The following is a 14705-nucleotide window of genomic DNA, read 5'->3' on the forward strand; positions in this document are numbered from 1 at the left end:
TTTATTTTACAATTTTTCTGAATGATGGCTTCGTTTATGAGATAAATGCGTTTCTTTTCTCAAAATGGGCAATAATGGAGAAAAATTGCTGCGCGTTAATTTGCTTGATGACAGCCTGAATCGAGAAGTATGTGACGTAACATAAAGACAGGAAGTTTTTGTGAAGTGTGATTTTTTGCTATAATTTACTTAATCTACTATGGCTCTGCATCAAAATACCTGATAGATGTGCGGTTTTTCGGCTGTTCAAACCGAGAAAATTTTTGCGGAAGAATTTCACCTCTTCACCGTATACCATTTTACGGTGATGAGCGTCCTGAAGCGAAGCGAGACGTAAAATCTGGGTGAATTTTATTGCAAAAACGCGCTCAATGGACACCGACTAAAGTATTCGGCTGTTTGTTTGTTTTACTTATGATGGTGATGTAAAGTAATTTGGGCAAAGTTCAAATCTTTCTGAGTCACATAGTAGACAAGCACACCAATTTGGATAATCTACTGTTTTCAAGTTGTTTTCATGGCCTGATATTAAAAGCAAGGGAATATTTGTTAGAAGGTTTGTGAAGGCATTATTTAAAGATAACTTCCTAACAGTTTATCATCATTCTTTGTTGTAATGTTTAAGGTTCAGTTGCTCATGATAAGATTTGGTAAATTGTTAAACCAGCTGATGAAGTCAATTCACCAGGCTTCACCATTGAGTTCTATAATAACTGGAGCGGCTAACTGTACTGGGGCGAGGACGCCAAAAATGGCGGTCAACGGACGTATTTCCGTTGAAATGATCGCTTTGCAGAAAAATATTCTCGACCTCCCCTGGTGTCTATAGTAAATTATAAAGATTTTTCAAAACAAACACCATAACCCAAAATACGGATATCGTTAGTTCCATATTCTGTGACGATATCTTTTTGGCATTTCTTTATAATGCCAACACTTCAATCGTTCAATTGTTGGATGTCGTAGTTTCCACAAAAGGAACATATCGCTTCACACAGGTGAGATAGTTGCTTGTTTTGTTAGTCCGTCAACGATTGAAAAGCAATTATACATGCACTTGAAAAGCCATAAAATACATATTAAAGATCGTATTTTTAAGACTGACTTGAACGCCAAATATACTGATGTTTTCCTGCTTTTGTTTATAAAATTCTGCATACTTTTCTGTCATTTGTTAATGCATGAAATCGTAAATTTACCCGTCTATTTGCAAAATAGTTTCCCTAAAGCAAAAAGACCCTGGACACATTTTTCTCTGAGTAAGTATCAAAAGAAATGATCAGCCCAACAGTACCCATGATTTGGAGCAGAGCTTGTTATGTTCTATTTGCTGACAACATGCAGGGAAGATCAAGTAGTAAAGATGACTCGAAGACGTTATTGACCAGGCAGAGTCTTAAAAAATGATAATGCTGTAAAGATAATTGATTTATTGTCTGCTATCTGAGTTATTTAATTTGATAATGGTCAAAATTCTATGGATGTAGACAATGGATTCACTAAGGATGCCTTGAATGCTTTGAAGTTAAAGTTCATGATCCAAAGAAAGATGGCAAGAAGGTTGTGTGTGTTTTGATGCTTAAAGAAATGTCAATTCACAAACATATAAAATGGAAGGCCATAAAGTTTGTCTATGTAAACATTTGTACTGAGATTGATGATGACTCGATGCAAATGTGAAGCATCAAACTGTATAAACCATTGGGTTTTATATAACTTAATTTTTAAATCATGTCATACCTTTATCAAAATATTTTAGTTGAGTGTTGTTTAAATATTTCAATGTCTAATGCACTATACTGAAGCATTAAAGATTCATCATATGCATTATTGAGATTTATCATATGCATTATTGCTGCTTTTTAAAAGTTTTTTCACTTTTCAAAGCTTTTTTCAAATTTTTGCTTCTTATTTCTTTCATGAGATTGATGATATAGAGGTAATATAATCCAATAACATAATTTCAAAAAGCTTTTAAGCTTCTAGCATTAAAGTACAGTATAGGTATTTAATTCGTTTGGTTTATTGCCTTGCTATGACATATCTACTTGCACTTCATCATTCTTGTATGAACAAAACACCAGATGTGGATGAGTATCAAAATGCACTACCAACTGCTTATGAAATTTATTATTGAGGTGAAAACTGTGTTAATCATTCAAATTGTGCACTTTTATTGCAAATATAGGAAAAACAAAACAAAGTGAAAAGAAGAATAGAAGTATTAAAACTAAAAATTAATTATAAACACCATTGGGAGCATAAGTGTTTTGATGATTATTTGCATTTTACCCAATTCATATATCAATACAACAAAATCAAAATGTGCTACAACTTTACAAGTATTTGATGCAGTTGCACTTCAGAACATCACAAAAAGGTTACTTAAAGTAATTTCTATACAATATTGTTTGTTTTCATTTACCAAACCTATGCAGACTTGAGTCTTTTTGAAATTTAACATGAAACTCAATTACAGAAGATCCGTAAATATCCAGAGATTTACTATTTACATTTTTAAAGAAACAAGTAAAAATCCTACAATTGTGGCGCAAAAAGACATTGCCTATTGCACGAAAAGAAGCAAAATAGGAATGATAACAAATAAGCCTAATTCTCTCCCGTGAACCACCGTGAGATTAACTATGATATACTTTTTGTATAGACTAAAGAGTTTAATCGATCAAACATGTTTGACGCTGGTAAGAAAATGACGCATATCTGCGTTCATAGATGTGTAGCCGACATATAGCTCTTTCGTCGATAGTTATAAATGCATCCTCGTAGGAGCCGATAACTGGAAAGCACAGTTGACTCGCTGTTACGAATTGTAGGGTTTTATCGTGATTTTCATCAAAAATTGCTTGCCGAATCCCAAATACACATACATTTTCCTCACTCTTTCCTCAGGAAGGGTGGAAATCGTGAAATTTCGGATAAGCGGTCAATTTCGGTAAATCTCAGCGGCAACAGATATCTAAGGCCGCGCTTGAGATAGCCGCTCCAGTTATTATAGAACTCAAAGGGCTTCACCAGTTGCTCAAACAAGTTGTTTGGAAGGATTCTATTTTGTCCTGAATCATTTTGCTCCAAAAATGTTTCATTATTCCTAGGTTGGAATGTATTGCAGGTGGGATATTTCCAATATGACAATGTTAGTTCTTTGCAACTTCCACAAGTCTTTATTGTTTTAGACACATTTGGGCATCGATCCACTTCAACAACAACTTAAGGTGTGATGTAAAGATGAAAAACTCTCTAAAAACTCTCTAAAAATGATACTCTCTATAAGCCATCGCTGAAGGAACATGTTTTCTGGATGAGGAAGTACCATCTGGGGAAGAAAACGATTCGCCATTTGAAGAAGAACTACATGCAGTTGGTGAAGATATTTGTGAATCCCAGTCTCCATGTAAATCGTGCCATCGTCTTAAGAAAAACTTACATCTTTACAAAAGACTTTAAGCTGGTATAAAAAAGACAAAAAGCATCTTAGAAAAAGGCCCAGAAGTTGCAAAATGAATATCAAAGCGAAATCAGGAAAATCGTAATACATCCGTGGTGACCAGCATTAATATAGACGATGGAATGCAGGGAGTGCTGAACAGCTTTTGAATGAGAATCATACATGGACTACTCCTCTTTGAAGAGTCTAGTCAGAGTGAAGATTTAGATGAAGATACTACAAGTAATACAGTCAGGTATTTTATCTTATAAAGAATTAGATTCTGTTGCTTTCATAATAATGAATTTTCTTAATCGTGTTACAGAATTGATGAAGGAGCAAGCTCGCATGAACAACCTATGTTCATGGTATTTTACATCTCATTGGTTGAGTTATTTGAAAAATTTTGCTTTAACTTCAAGGCTGAAAATCCAAAAGTACACATTAAAAACATTGGTTCGATGGCCATTGTCGTGCAAAATTGTGGTAAATGTGATGAAAAGAACTTTATGTGTTAAACACAAGCAGGTAAAGGCCGAGTATTCTCCGATCCCATAGACCCACAAAACCATCACATCAACCATCTGTATGCCACAGCTCTCAAGCACCTGAAGTTAATAAAAGGTTGGACTAATTATTGTGATGAAACAATGTTGATGATAACATTGTTTCTCATACAATTACAATCTTACATATTTAATGATTGTGATGCTTGGCGGCGATAAGCACGTCCAATAGTGGCCCGACGTTTTCATGGACAGCCTCATGAACTAAAGGCCCAAATTTGGCATGCTGTGCTATGCATGATATTTTCTCAATGCTGCCATCGAATGCCATTTTCTGCAAAGCTGGTCCTATTTCCTTACAGCATCTGTACTCTAATAAGCCTTCTAACAAATCGGTATGACAGCATTGACAAATACACCTAAAACGTGGAGCATTGTGGCTTATAAAGTAACTTTATGTATATTACAAACAGGAGAAAACAACAACTACCATTCACCGAGTGGAATTACGCCATCACTTCGTTGTTCTAATGTCGCAGGAGAATTCCATCGGGATCATCTGGAGTATGCACTTCATCACCATCTACTGCGAGCGGCTCATCGTCATATGCGAAGTCGTTTAAATGCTCGACATAACCCACGTATTCCGAGCTCGAATCAGATACGCATTCAGACATCGAATTCGAATTATCTGAGCACTGATTTGAGGCCATACTTTCCGGATAACTTGTTTTTTAATATTTTATTGAAAATACTGTCATTATTTGTTTTTAAGACAAGAAAAACGACAACAAAATCACCTCTATAATATAATATTATATTGACGGAAACAGACGTGTTCAACTATCTACGTCACAAGTATCAATATGGCGTCGTAAAAAATTCGCAAATAGTACCCGATTTTGGAGGCAAAATTATGGAACTTATATTTATCTGTTTAAGTCCAGCGACATGTCATAGTTCTTTAAATAATCCAAATTTTCAATTAAGCTCATAAAAGGGGATAAAATTCGTAATATAAGCACTTTAACAAAAGAACTTTTACAAAAGTGGATTTCCACCTCCTGAAAATGAATTTTATCATAATTCAAAATTTTCATCAAAAGACTATAATTTATGCATTTGAACACATTTTCCACAACAAAAGAACTTTTGCAAAATAGGACTTCCACTTCTGAAAATGAATTTCATAATTCAAAATTCAAAATTTTCATAATCATAGTATTCCACCCCTTGAAAATGAATTTTATTATATTTCAAAATTTTATCAAAAGACTCTAATTTATTCATTTGAACACATTTTCACAACAAAAGAACCTTTTACAAAATTGGATTTCCACCCTCCTGAAAATGAATTTTATCATATTTCAAAATTTTCATCAAAAAACCATAACTTATGTAATTAAACACATTTTCCACAAAAAAACAACTTTTACAAAAATTGGATTTCCACCCCCCCCTGAAAATGAATTTTATCATATTTCAAAATTTTCATCAAAAGACTATAATTTATGCATTTGAACACATTTTCCACAACAAAAAGAACTTTTACAAAAATTGGATTTTCACCCCTCCTGAAAATGAATTTTATCATATTTCAAAATTTTCATCAAAAAACCATAACTTATGTAATTAAACACATTATCCACAACAAAAGTACTTTACAAATTGATTTCCACCCTGAAAATGAATTTCATATTTCAAAATTCAAAATTTTCATAATCAATAGGAATTCCACCCCCCTGAAAATGAATTTTATTATATTTCAAAATTTTCATCAAAAGACTATAATTTATGCATTTGAACACATTTTCCACAACAAAAGAACTTTTACAAAAAATTGGTTACACCCTCCTGAAAATGAATTTTATCATATTCCAAAAATTTCATCAAAAAACATAATTTATGTAATTAAACACATTTTCCACAACAAAAAGAACTTTTACAAAATTTGGATTTCCACCCCCCCTGAAAATGGATTTTACATATTTCAAAATTTTCATGAAAATACTATAATTTAATCAATTTAAACACATTTTCCACAACAAAAAGAACTTTTATAAAAATATAAATTCACCTCATTTGAAAATGAATTTTATCATATTTCAAAATTTTCATGAAAAGACTATAATTTATGCATTTGAACACATTATCCACAACAAAAGAACTTTTACCAAAATAAATTTCCACCCCTCCTGAAATGAATTTTATCATATTTCAAAATTTTCAAAAAGACCATAATTTATGCAATTAAACACATTTTCCACAACAAAAAGAACTTTTACAAAATAGGAAATCCACCCCAGAAAATGAATTTTATCATATTTCAATATTTTCATCAAAAGACCATAATTTATGCAATTAAACACATTTTCCACAACAACAAAACTTTACAAAAATTGGTTCCATGCCTCCTGAAAATGAATTTTATCATATTTCAAAATTTTCATCAAAAGACTATAATTTATGCATTTGAACATATTTTCCACAACAAAAAGAACTTTAACAAAAGTAAGAATTCCACCCCACCTGAAAATTTATTTTATTACATTCATTCAAATTTTTATAAAAAGACTATAATTTATGCATTTGAACACATTTTCCAGATTAAAAAGAACTTTTACAAAAATAGGAATTCGACCCCCCCTGAAAATGAATTTTATCATAATTCAAAATTTTCATGAAAAGACTATAATTTATGCAATTTAAACATATTTTCCACAACAAAAGAACTTTTATAAAAATAGCAAATTCACCCCATTTGAAAATAAATTCTATCATATTTCAAAATTTTCATGAAAAGACTATAATTTTATGCATTTGAACACATTTTCCACAACAAAAGAACTTTTAACAAAATAGAGTTCCACCCCACCTAAAAATGAATTTTATCATGATTCAAATTTTCATCAAAACACTATTTTCAAATTGAATAGAGGTTATAGAAGACCACGTATGCTCATTGGTGTTTCACAAGAGTATACATTATAGGATAACTATGGATCCAACTAGTCTAAACAACTACGTACATTTAAGCAAACATCTTTCCATCGTAAACACACGTGTCAGAAACGTGATCAAATTACAAAATTCGTTTAATCAAATAGTCGGACATGGTATTGTATTTGTAGAAGAGAGCCAATAAAATAAAAGATTCTCTTGGGGCATTTTAAATATTAGTTTAGAAATACAGATCGACTGATTATAAAGGCAGAAGATGTAAGAGTGAATAAAACCATTTCGCGTCAAATCAAAGGAAAGCTTGGATATGACATGCAATATGCAGTATAATGTTCTAGAGAAAAATAAAAACATTTTTAACGTTGTCACGGATATTACGAGTGCCGTAACAAATTGTTGACGAGTTTCACATGCATTTAACAAAACAAGCTTAAGTAGACAAAGAGCATGCCAAAAATATATGATGGAAAACTTGCTCAGCGCATCTACAAGCACCAATTTCAGAGCTCGCTCTGTCACAAATTAATTGAGAATCTGAGCATGCGTTGTCAACTCCACAAACTCTCAAGCTCATGGTAACAACCAACTGGATGTACTAGTACCGATTTTGGAGTAATTAGCTCGCTCAATCACACGTTTTAACATTTCATCTGCGCATGCGCAGTGTCTTTGAACATGCGCAGTCAACTTGACCAGCTACCCAAGTTCATGGTCATGGCAACGACCAACTGCATCTACTAGCACCAATTTTGAAGTAAATAGCATGCTTAGTAACAATTTAATAGAGAAATCGTCTGCGCATGCGCTCGGGTAATTGTTCATAGTCATGACAACGACCAACTATATGTACTTGCACTACATTTGTGTCAATTAACTCACTTAGTCGCAAATTATCAAAGAAATCATCTGGGCATGCGCATAACGATAACAATCATCCCACAACTTTCGTACGCCTTTAAATTTTGGTATATATATATAAAGCTAAAACTTCATATAGTAGATGTCAAGTAGCAGTGGAAGCTGTGTGCGATATAGTATTCAGTGGCTTAGGCCGCACTCTCCTGCGTACCCTGAGCAAAGCCTATCGCAGGTGATCTCAGAGTCTGATGGGCGGAAGCTTGCTATTGGCATCTCCCAAGTAGGATAGCGTGGAGGTGCGGAAATCTCCTACCGAAACGTTAACATGCGGCGTTCTAGTGCCTTGCGCTTAAGAAGGTATCGGAAGCATGGACCGAAAACGGGTTTTTTGCTTTAATTTTATCTTTTGTTTTCTTCTCATAAAACAAACAAGCAATGTTTCAATTAACTTCTTATGACCCTGTCTTTTTCTGACACTTATAATTAAAGACAACCTTAAACAGTTTTATACCAATTTTATCGTTTTATATCTTTCTGATTTAACTCTCCATTTACTGTTTCTCATGTATCACGAGCAAACCATCCATATGTTTCATGGAAAACAAACAAGGATTATGTGGTTCCCTTAGTTAACATGCGACGCTCTAGTGCTCAACTATCTCGGGTATCTGGAGGCATGGACCGAAAACGGGATTCTTTGGTTTTCAAAATTTATCTTTTTCTTTACATGAATTCTTCATATAAAAACTAGAACGTCCAAGGATACTTCAAAGGTTCAAACAACTTCTGCCTTTTGAACTATAACTCAAACAAACACTAAGCATGTTTATACGTTTTTACTTATTACCTTTTACAACGTAACTTTCTCATAACTCTCTCGTGATGAACGAGCCTCATACTAATATGACTCTTTCATCATGAACGAACGCATCCATGGGCTTCACGGAAAAAAGGGATTATGTACTTTGTTATAATAGTTTCTACAAAGATAACATTTATTAAGCTAAGAAATTTGAAAATAAATATATTTGAGTTATTAGGAAATAACAAGTCAAGAATTCATTGATCATACTTATTCCAATTGGTCTGGAACAACCATGACATTTATAATTTTGACCATCAACCCTTTATCAAGGGCTATATTATTAATTAACGACAGTAACTTCATACGTCGTTCTTGCTGAACACCTTCAGGTGAAGTAGGATCATCAATAATCTGTTATATATAAAAACATAATTTATCCATAGAATTATAGCAAAGTTACGACGGACAGATGAGAGTTATTAACGCTATAAAACTTAAATTCAATATATCGTATAAAGTACCTCAAATCCCGGCGATTTCTCGTATCGAAAGGATTCTAAAGTAAAGGTGATAATTAAGATGAGAAATTTCGAAGAATTGAAACTAGAGAATTTTTCAACAAAAAAATGTTGAAAATACCTGTACTACGACAAGATTCTTCAATGTCTATGCTCTAAAATAATAGTCATAAAAACGACAATTTCAAAAAGCATAAAAAAACTACGTATTTGTAACATTGGTGAAAGATACAGGATGAACATGAAACCTTCTCAGAAGACGATGGAACGAGACCATAACCATTTGATGTGAACTTCTTCCTAACAACGTTTGCGTAATCCGTTAGCATACCATGAAAACTAACTTCTGGTTTAGGCGACGCTTTACTAGAACCCTCCTCAACGTCTTCAGGACAATTAACGTCTACTGAACTAGTGTCACAAGGCTCAATGACGATGACCAACCACTAGCCATACCTAACATGTTACCACCAGAGATCTTTCTTGGGTAGATCAAGTCTTTCGGAACTTCAGACAAGGGTTGCGTTGAGCTGAGAACTAAAAAAGAACAAAGATGGATAGATGATGAAGTGGAGAACAAGAATAGAGGTTAAAGAAGACACACTACGTATGCTCATTGGTGTTTCACAAGAGTATACATTACAGGATAACTATGGATCCAACTAGTCTAAACAACTACGTACATTTAAGCAATCCAACTTTCCCATGGTAAACACATGTGTCAAAAAGTGATCAAATTACAAAATTCGTGCAATCAAATAGTCGGACATGGTATTGTATTTGTAGAAGAGAGCCAATAAAATAAAAAGATTCTCTTGAGGCATTTGTAAATATTAGTTTAGAAATACAGATCGACTAATTATAAAGGCAGAAGATGTAAGAGTGAATAAAAACCATTTCCCGTCAAATCAAAGGAAAGCTTGGATATGACATGCAATATGCAGATATCAAGTTGTAGAGAAAAAAAAAAAATTTTTAACGTTGTCACGGATATTACGAGTGCCGTAACAAAGTGTTGACGAGTTTCACATGCATTTGTAAAAACAAGCTTAAGTAGACAAAAAGCATGCCAAAAATATATGATGGAAAACTTGCTCAGCGCATGTACAAGCACCAATTTCAGAGCTCGCTCTGTCGCAAATTAATTGAGAATCTGAGCATGCGTTGTCAACTCCACAGTCTCCAAGCTCATGGTAACGACCAACTGGATGTACTAGTACCGATTTTGGAGTAATTAGCTCGCTCAGTCAAACTTTTAAGACAAATCATCTGTGCATGCGCAGTCTGATTGAGCATGCGCTGTCAACCTGACCAGCTACCCAAGTTCGTGGTCATGGCAACGACCAACTGCATCTACTAGCACCAATTTTCAAGTAAATAGCATGCTTAGTAACAATTTAATAGAGAAATCGTCTGCGCATGCGCTCGAGCATGCGCAGTCCACTCGAGTAATTGTTCATAGTCATGACAACGAGCAACTATGTGTACTTGCACTACATTTGTGTCAATTAACTCACTTAGTCGCAAATTATCGAAGAAATCATCTGGGCATGCGCAGTAACGATAACAATCATCCCACAACTTTCGTACGCCTTTAAATTTTGGTATATATATATAAAGCTAAAACTTCATATAGTAGATGTCAAGTAGCAGTGGAAGCTGTGTGCGATATAGTATTCAGTGGCTTAGGCCGCACTCTCCCTGCGTACCCTGAGCAAAGCCTATCGCAGGTGATCTCAGGGTCTGATGGGCGGAAGCTTGCTATTGGCATCTCCCAAGTAGGATAGCGTGGAGGTGCGAAATCTCCTACCGAAACGTTAACATGCGGCGTTCTAGTGCCTTGCGCTTAAGAAAGTATCGGGAAGCATGGACCGAAAACGGGTTTTCTGCTTTCTAATTTTATCTTTTTGTTTTCTTCTCATAAAACAATACAAGCAATGTTTCAATTAACTTCTTACGACCCTGTCTTTTTCTGACACTTATAATTAAAGACAACCTTAAACAAGTTTTATACCAATTTATCGTTTTATATCTTTCTGATTTAACTCTCCCATTTACTGTTTCTCATGTATCACGAGCAAACCATCCATATGTTTCATGGAAAACAAACAAGGATTATGTGGTTCCCTTAGTTAACATGCGACGCTCTAGTGCTCAACTATCTCGGGTATCTGGAGGCATGGACCGAAAACGGGATTCTTTGGTTTTCAAAATTTATCTTTTTCTTTACATGAATTCTTCATATAAAAAAAACTAGAACGTCCAAGGATACTTCAAAGGTTCAAACAACTTCTGCCTTTTTGAACTATAACTCAAACAAACACTAAGCATGTTTATACGTTTTTTACTTATTACCTTTTACAACGTAACTTTCTCATAACTCTCTCGTGATGAACGAGAGCCTCCTTATACAATATGACTCTTTCATCATGAACGAACGCATCCATGGGCTTCACGGAAAAAAGGATTATGTACTTTGTTATAATAGTTTCTACAAAGATAACATTTATTAAGCTAAGAAATTTGAAAATAAATATATTTGAGTTATTAGGAAATAACAAGTCAAGAATTCATTGATCATACTCATTCCAATTGGTCTGGAACAACCATGACATTTATAATTTTGACCATCCAACCCTTTATCAAGGGCTATATTGTTAATTAACGACAGTAACTTCATACGTCGTTCCTGCTGAACACCTTCAGGTGAAGTAGGATCAGCAATAATCTGTTATATATAAAACATAATTTATCCATGGAATTATAGCAAAGTTACGATGGACAGGTGAGAGTTATTAACGCTATAAAACTTAAATTCAATATATCGTATAAAGTACCTCAAATCCCGGCGATTTCTCGTATCGAAAGGATTCTAAAGTAAAGGTGATAATTAAGATGAGAAATTTCGAAGAATTGAAACTAGAGAATTTTTCAACAAAAATGTTGAGAATACCTGTACTACCACAAGATTCTTCAATGTCTATGCTCTAAAATAATAGTCATAAAACGACAATTTCAAAAGCATAAAAAACTAAGTATTTGTAACATTGGTGAAAGATACAGGATGAACATGAAACCTTCTCAGAAGACGATGGAACGAGACCATAACCATTTGATGTGAACTTCTTCCTAACAAGGTTTGCGTAATCCGTTAGCATACCATGAAAACTAACTTCTGGTTTAGGCGACGCTTTACTAGCAACCTCCTCAACGTCTTCAGGACAATTAACGTCTACTGAACTAGTGTCACAAGGCTCAATGACGATGACCAACCACTAGCCATACCTAACATGTTACCACCAGAGATCTTTCTTGGGTAGATCAAGGCTTTCGGAACTTCAGACAAGGGTTGCGTTGAGCTGACAAAAACACTCTGTCTATTGCTGCATGAAGGCAAAATAGTTAATTGACAGTGTAGGCAAAGAAATTTATCAATTTCTATAGATATTATTGTGTACTACTTACAGTCTCTTGGAATTGTGTAATGTATGTCAAGAACAAGATATAAGTTTTATATAATGCTAACCCCTTCGAGCACTACTACTCTTCTGTTTTGCTTGAACAGCTTACAGCAACCAATACTAATTATTTATATGTACAAACTAACTTTTGGGAATTAAATGATAAACAACTTGATAAATCTTTGTATTTTCCATCAAGCCTTTGAATTTGTTTCTTTTATCTATTGGTGAAAAAATATTCATGAAAGACTTACAAATCAAGTTTCTCAAAGATAGTATTTTGTACAAAGAAACTAAACATAATTGGAAAGGTCACATGTCGAAGACAGAATTTGCTTCTTTGACTAAGTTGCTTGACCATGAGCAATTTAAATTTGTTTACAATTTGTTTAAAGAATTCTTTTTATTGATTTGTACTAATTCTTCATAAGACACAAAGAATTTCTTTGCCATCTATTTTTGCTTCCTCTACATTCAACTTCATTGTAACCAATGCATCTGATGTGAATTTGTGGATCACCTGGAATCATACCAAGTATGTATTTGGTGAGATGAGACAATAATATGTTTAACTTTTCATGCATATTAATGATATAATCATAAGCTATTGTTGAAGAAATATTTCAAGGTAGGAGCAAATCTTAGCACATTGTTCAACACACTTCTTTTATCTTGGTTTTGAAGTAGTAACCTGTTTACTATAACAATAAATACTTCACTTACAGAAACGCTAAGTAGTACTTTAAAACTGTTTGCATAAATCCAACTTTTCAAACCCATTATAATTGTCTACACTATACAGTCAAATTGAGCAGGCAAGTAGTTTAATAGTTATTTTTATTATACGGCTGTTGAGTTCGTGTTACTCGCCATATCTCAATTTCGTATTATACTTTCTCTTTCAGTAACAACAACGAGTAAACTTAGTGAATGAACTGATTTTTATTATTTTACAAGGCAGTATTTATAATATTCTCTACAATTAGCAAATAATATTATTGGTCAAAATAATTCATCTAATCTAACTATATAAGGTATATAAGGAAATTCTACTAACGTCAATAACTGTTCCTTGGGTGTTAACCGCATGGGAACGGATACAATGGTTGACCAAACTACGTATTTACTGCTTCCCTTTACGTAACTCTGCGGTTTATGAGCATGACTCAACAACGGCATATACCATAGTTTTCATTAACTTTGCATGGCATTGCATTCAATTTCAACACAACTCTGTTGTAAACTTTCCCTTCATCTTTAAAAAATAAATATGAACAAATTCTGCCCCATTTTTGGGAGGTAAACTCAATTTAAATCAGGAGAGTTTAGCTTGATCATGATGCAAAACTGGATAAAAATCGGCAACTTTGCCACGTCTGGCGAGCGATAAAGTGAAGAACAAACAAGACTGGACCAAAATAACTTTAAATTAAAACTTAGTAGTAAAAACTCTTCAAGTATTGTGTTAAAACAAAATAGTAAAACTACTACTGTGCTACTTACCGGAGTCATGAAATGTTTCCTTTTCTGTCGCTATTTCACCATCCGCAAACACGGAAGCTTGCAGATTGTTTAATAAATAAAATTTTAAAAGTGTTTATGTTAGGAAAATAGTTCCGATATTTTCATAGATACAGTAGGTCTATACTCCCAATCGTGGTGGTCAAATCAGGGTGGGCGACAAAATTTTATTTCATGAGCCCGCGTCTCTCCGCTGACTTTGACCACCAAAATCCGCCATGTTTTTGACCACGCGGCTGCGCTAATAATTTATAGTAATTTTGTTGACGTTCCCCTCCAGGTCTTATAGAACTCAATGGCTTCGACAAGTCTAGGCATGTGTATAGTGAGTTAGCTTTCCAGTTGTTGTAGAGTTCACTGGTTCCAAACAAGCGCCCATTCGATTCAAAATAGCGACATTATCCATCGCTTCGCCTTTTTCTTTCTTCTCAGAAGAAAGACATCTATAAACAAAGGGGGAAAACCACTTTAAGTCAGATCACATTGAAGCATTTACTTACCAGCAGAGTGTTTTACAAGAAGTACACGCAAGCATGAAACAAAACGTTTTTTGCGCTATGGTAACGTGACGTCACACTTAAGGACTCAATGTGAGCGTTTATTCGGCTAATGAATAACGCGACTAAGAGT

At 34.0% G+C, this 14705-nt stretch overlaps 1 protein-coding gene and 1 long non-coding RNA gene across 3 annotated transcripts in view; one reads left to right on the forward strand and one right to left on the reverse strand.

Annotated features, from left to right (window-relative positions):
• LOC124439033 (enoyl-CoA delta isomerase 2-like) overlaps positions 1 to 14705 on the reverse strand; it is a 62812-nt gene that overhangs the window by 31379 nt on the left and 16728 nt on the right. The window lies entirely within an intron of this gene.
• Positions 3659 to 3862, forward strand: LOC124439041. The gene is made up of 2 exons (XR_006946251.1): positions 3659 to 3701; positions 3771 to 3862. It is a non-coding gene; the product is annotated as an uncharacterized LOC124439041 (long non-coding RNA).

Source organism: Xenia sp. Carnegie-2017, unplaced genomic scaffold, assembly GCF_021976095.1.
Source record: "Xenia sp. Carnegie-2017 unplaced genomic scaffold, XeniaSp_v1 HiC_scaffold_19, whole genome shotgun sequence".
Taxonomy (NCBI): domain Eukaryota; kingdom Metazoa; phylum Cnidaria; class Anthozoa; order Malacalcyonacea; family Xeniidae; genus Xenia; species Xenia sp. Carnegie-2017.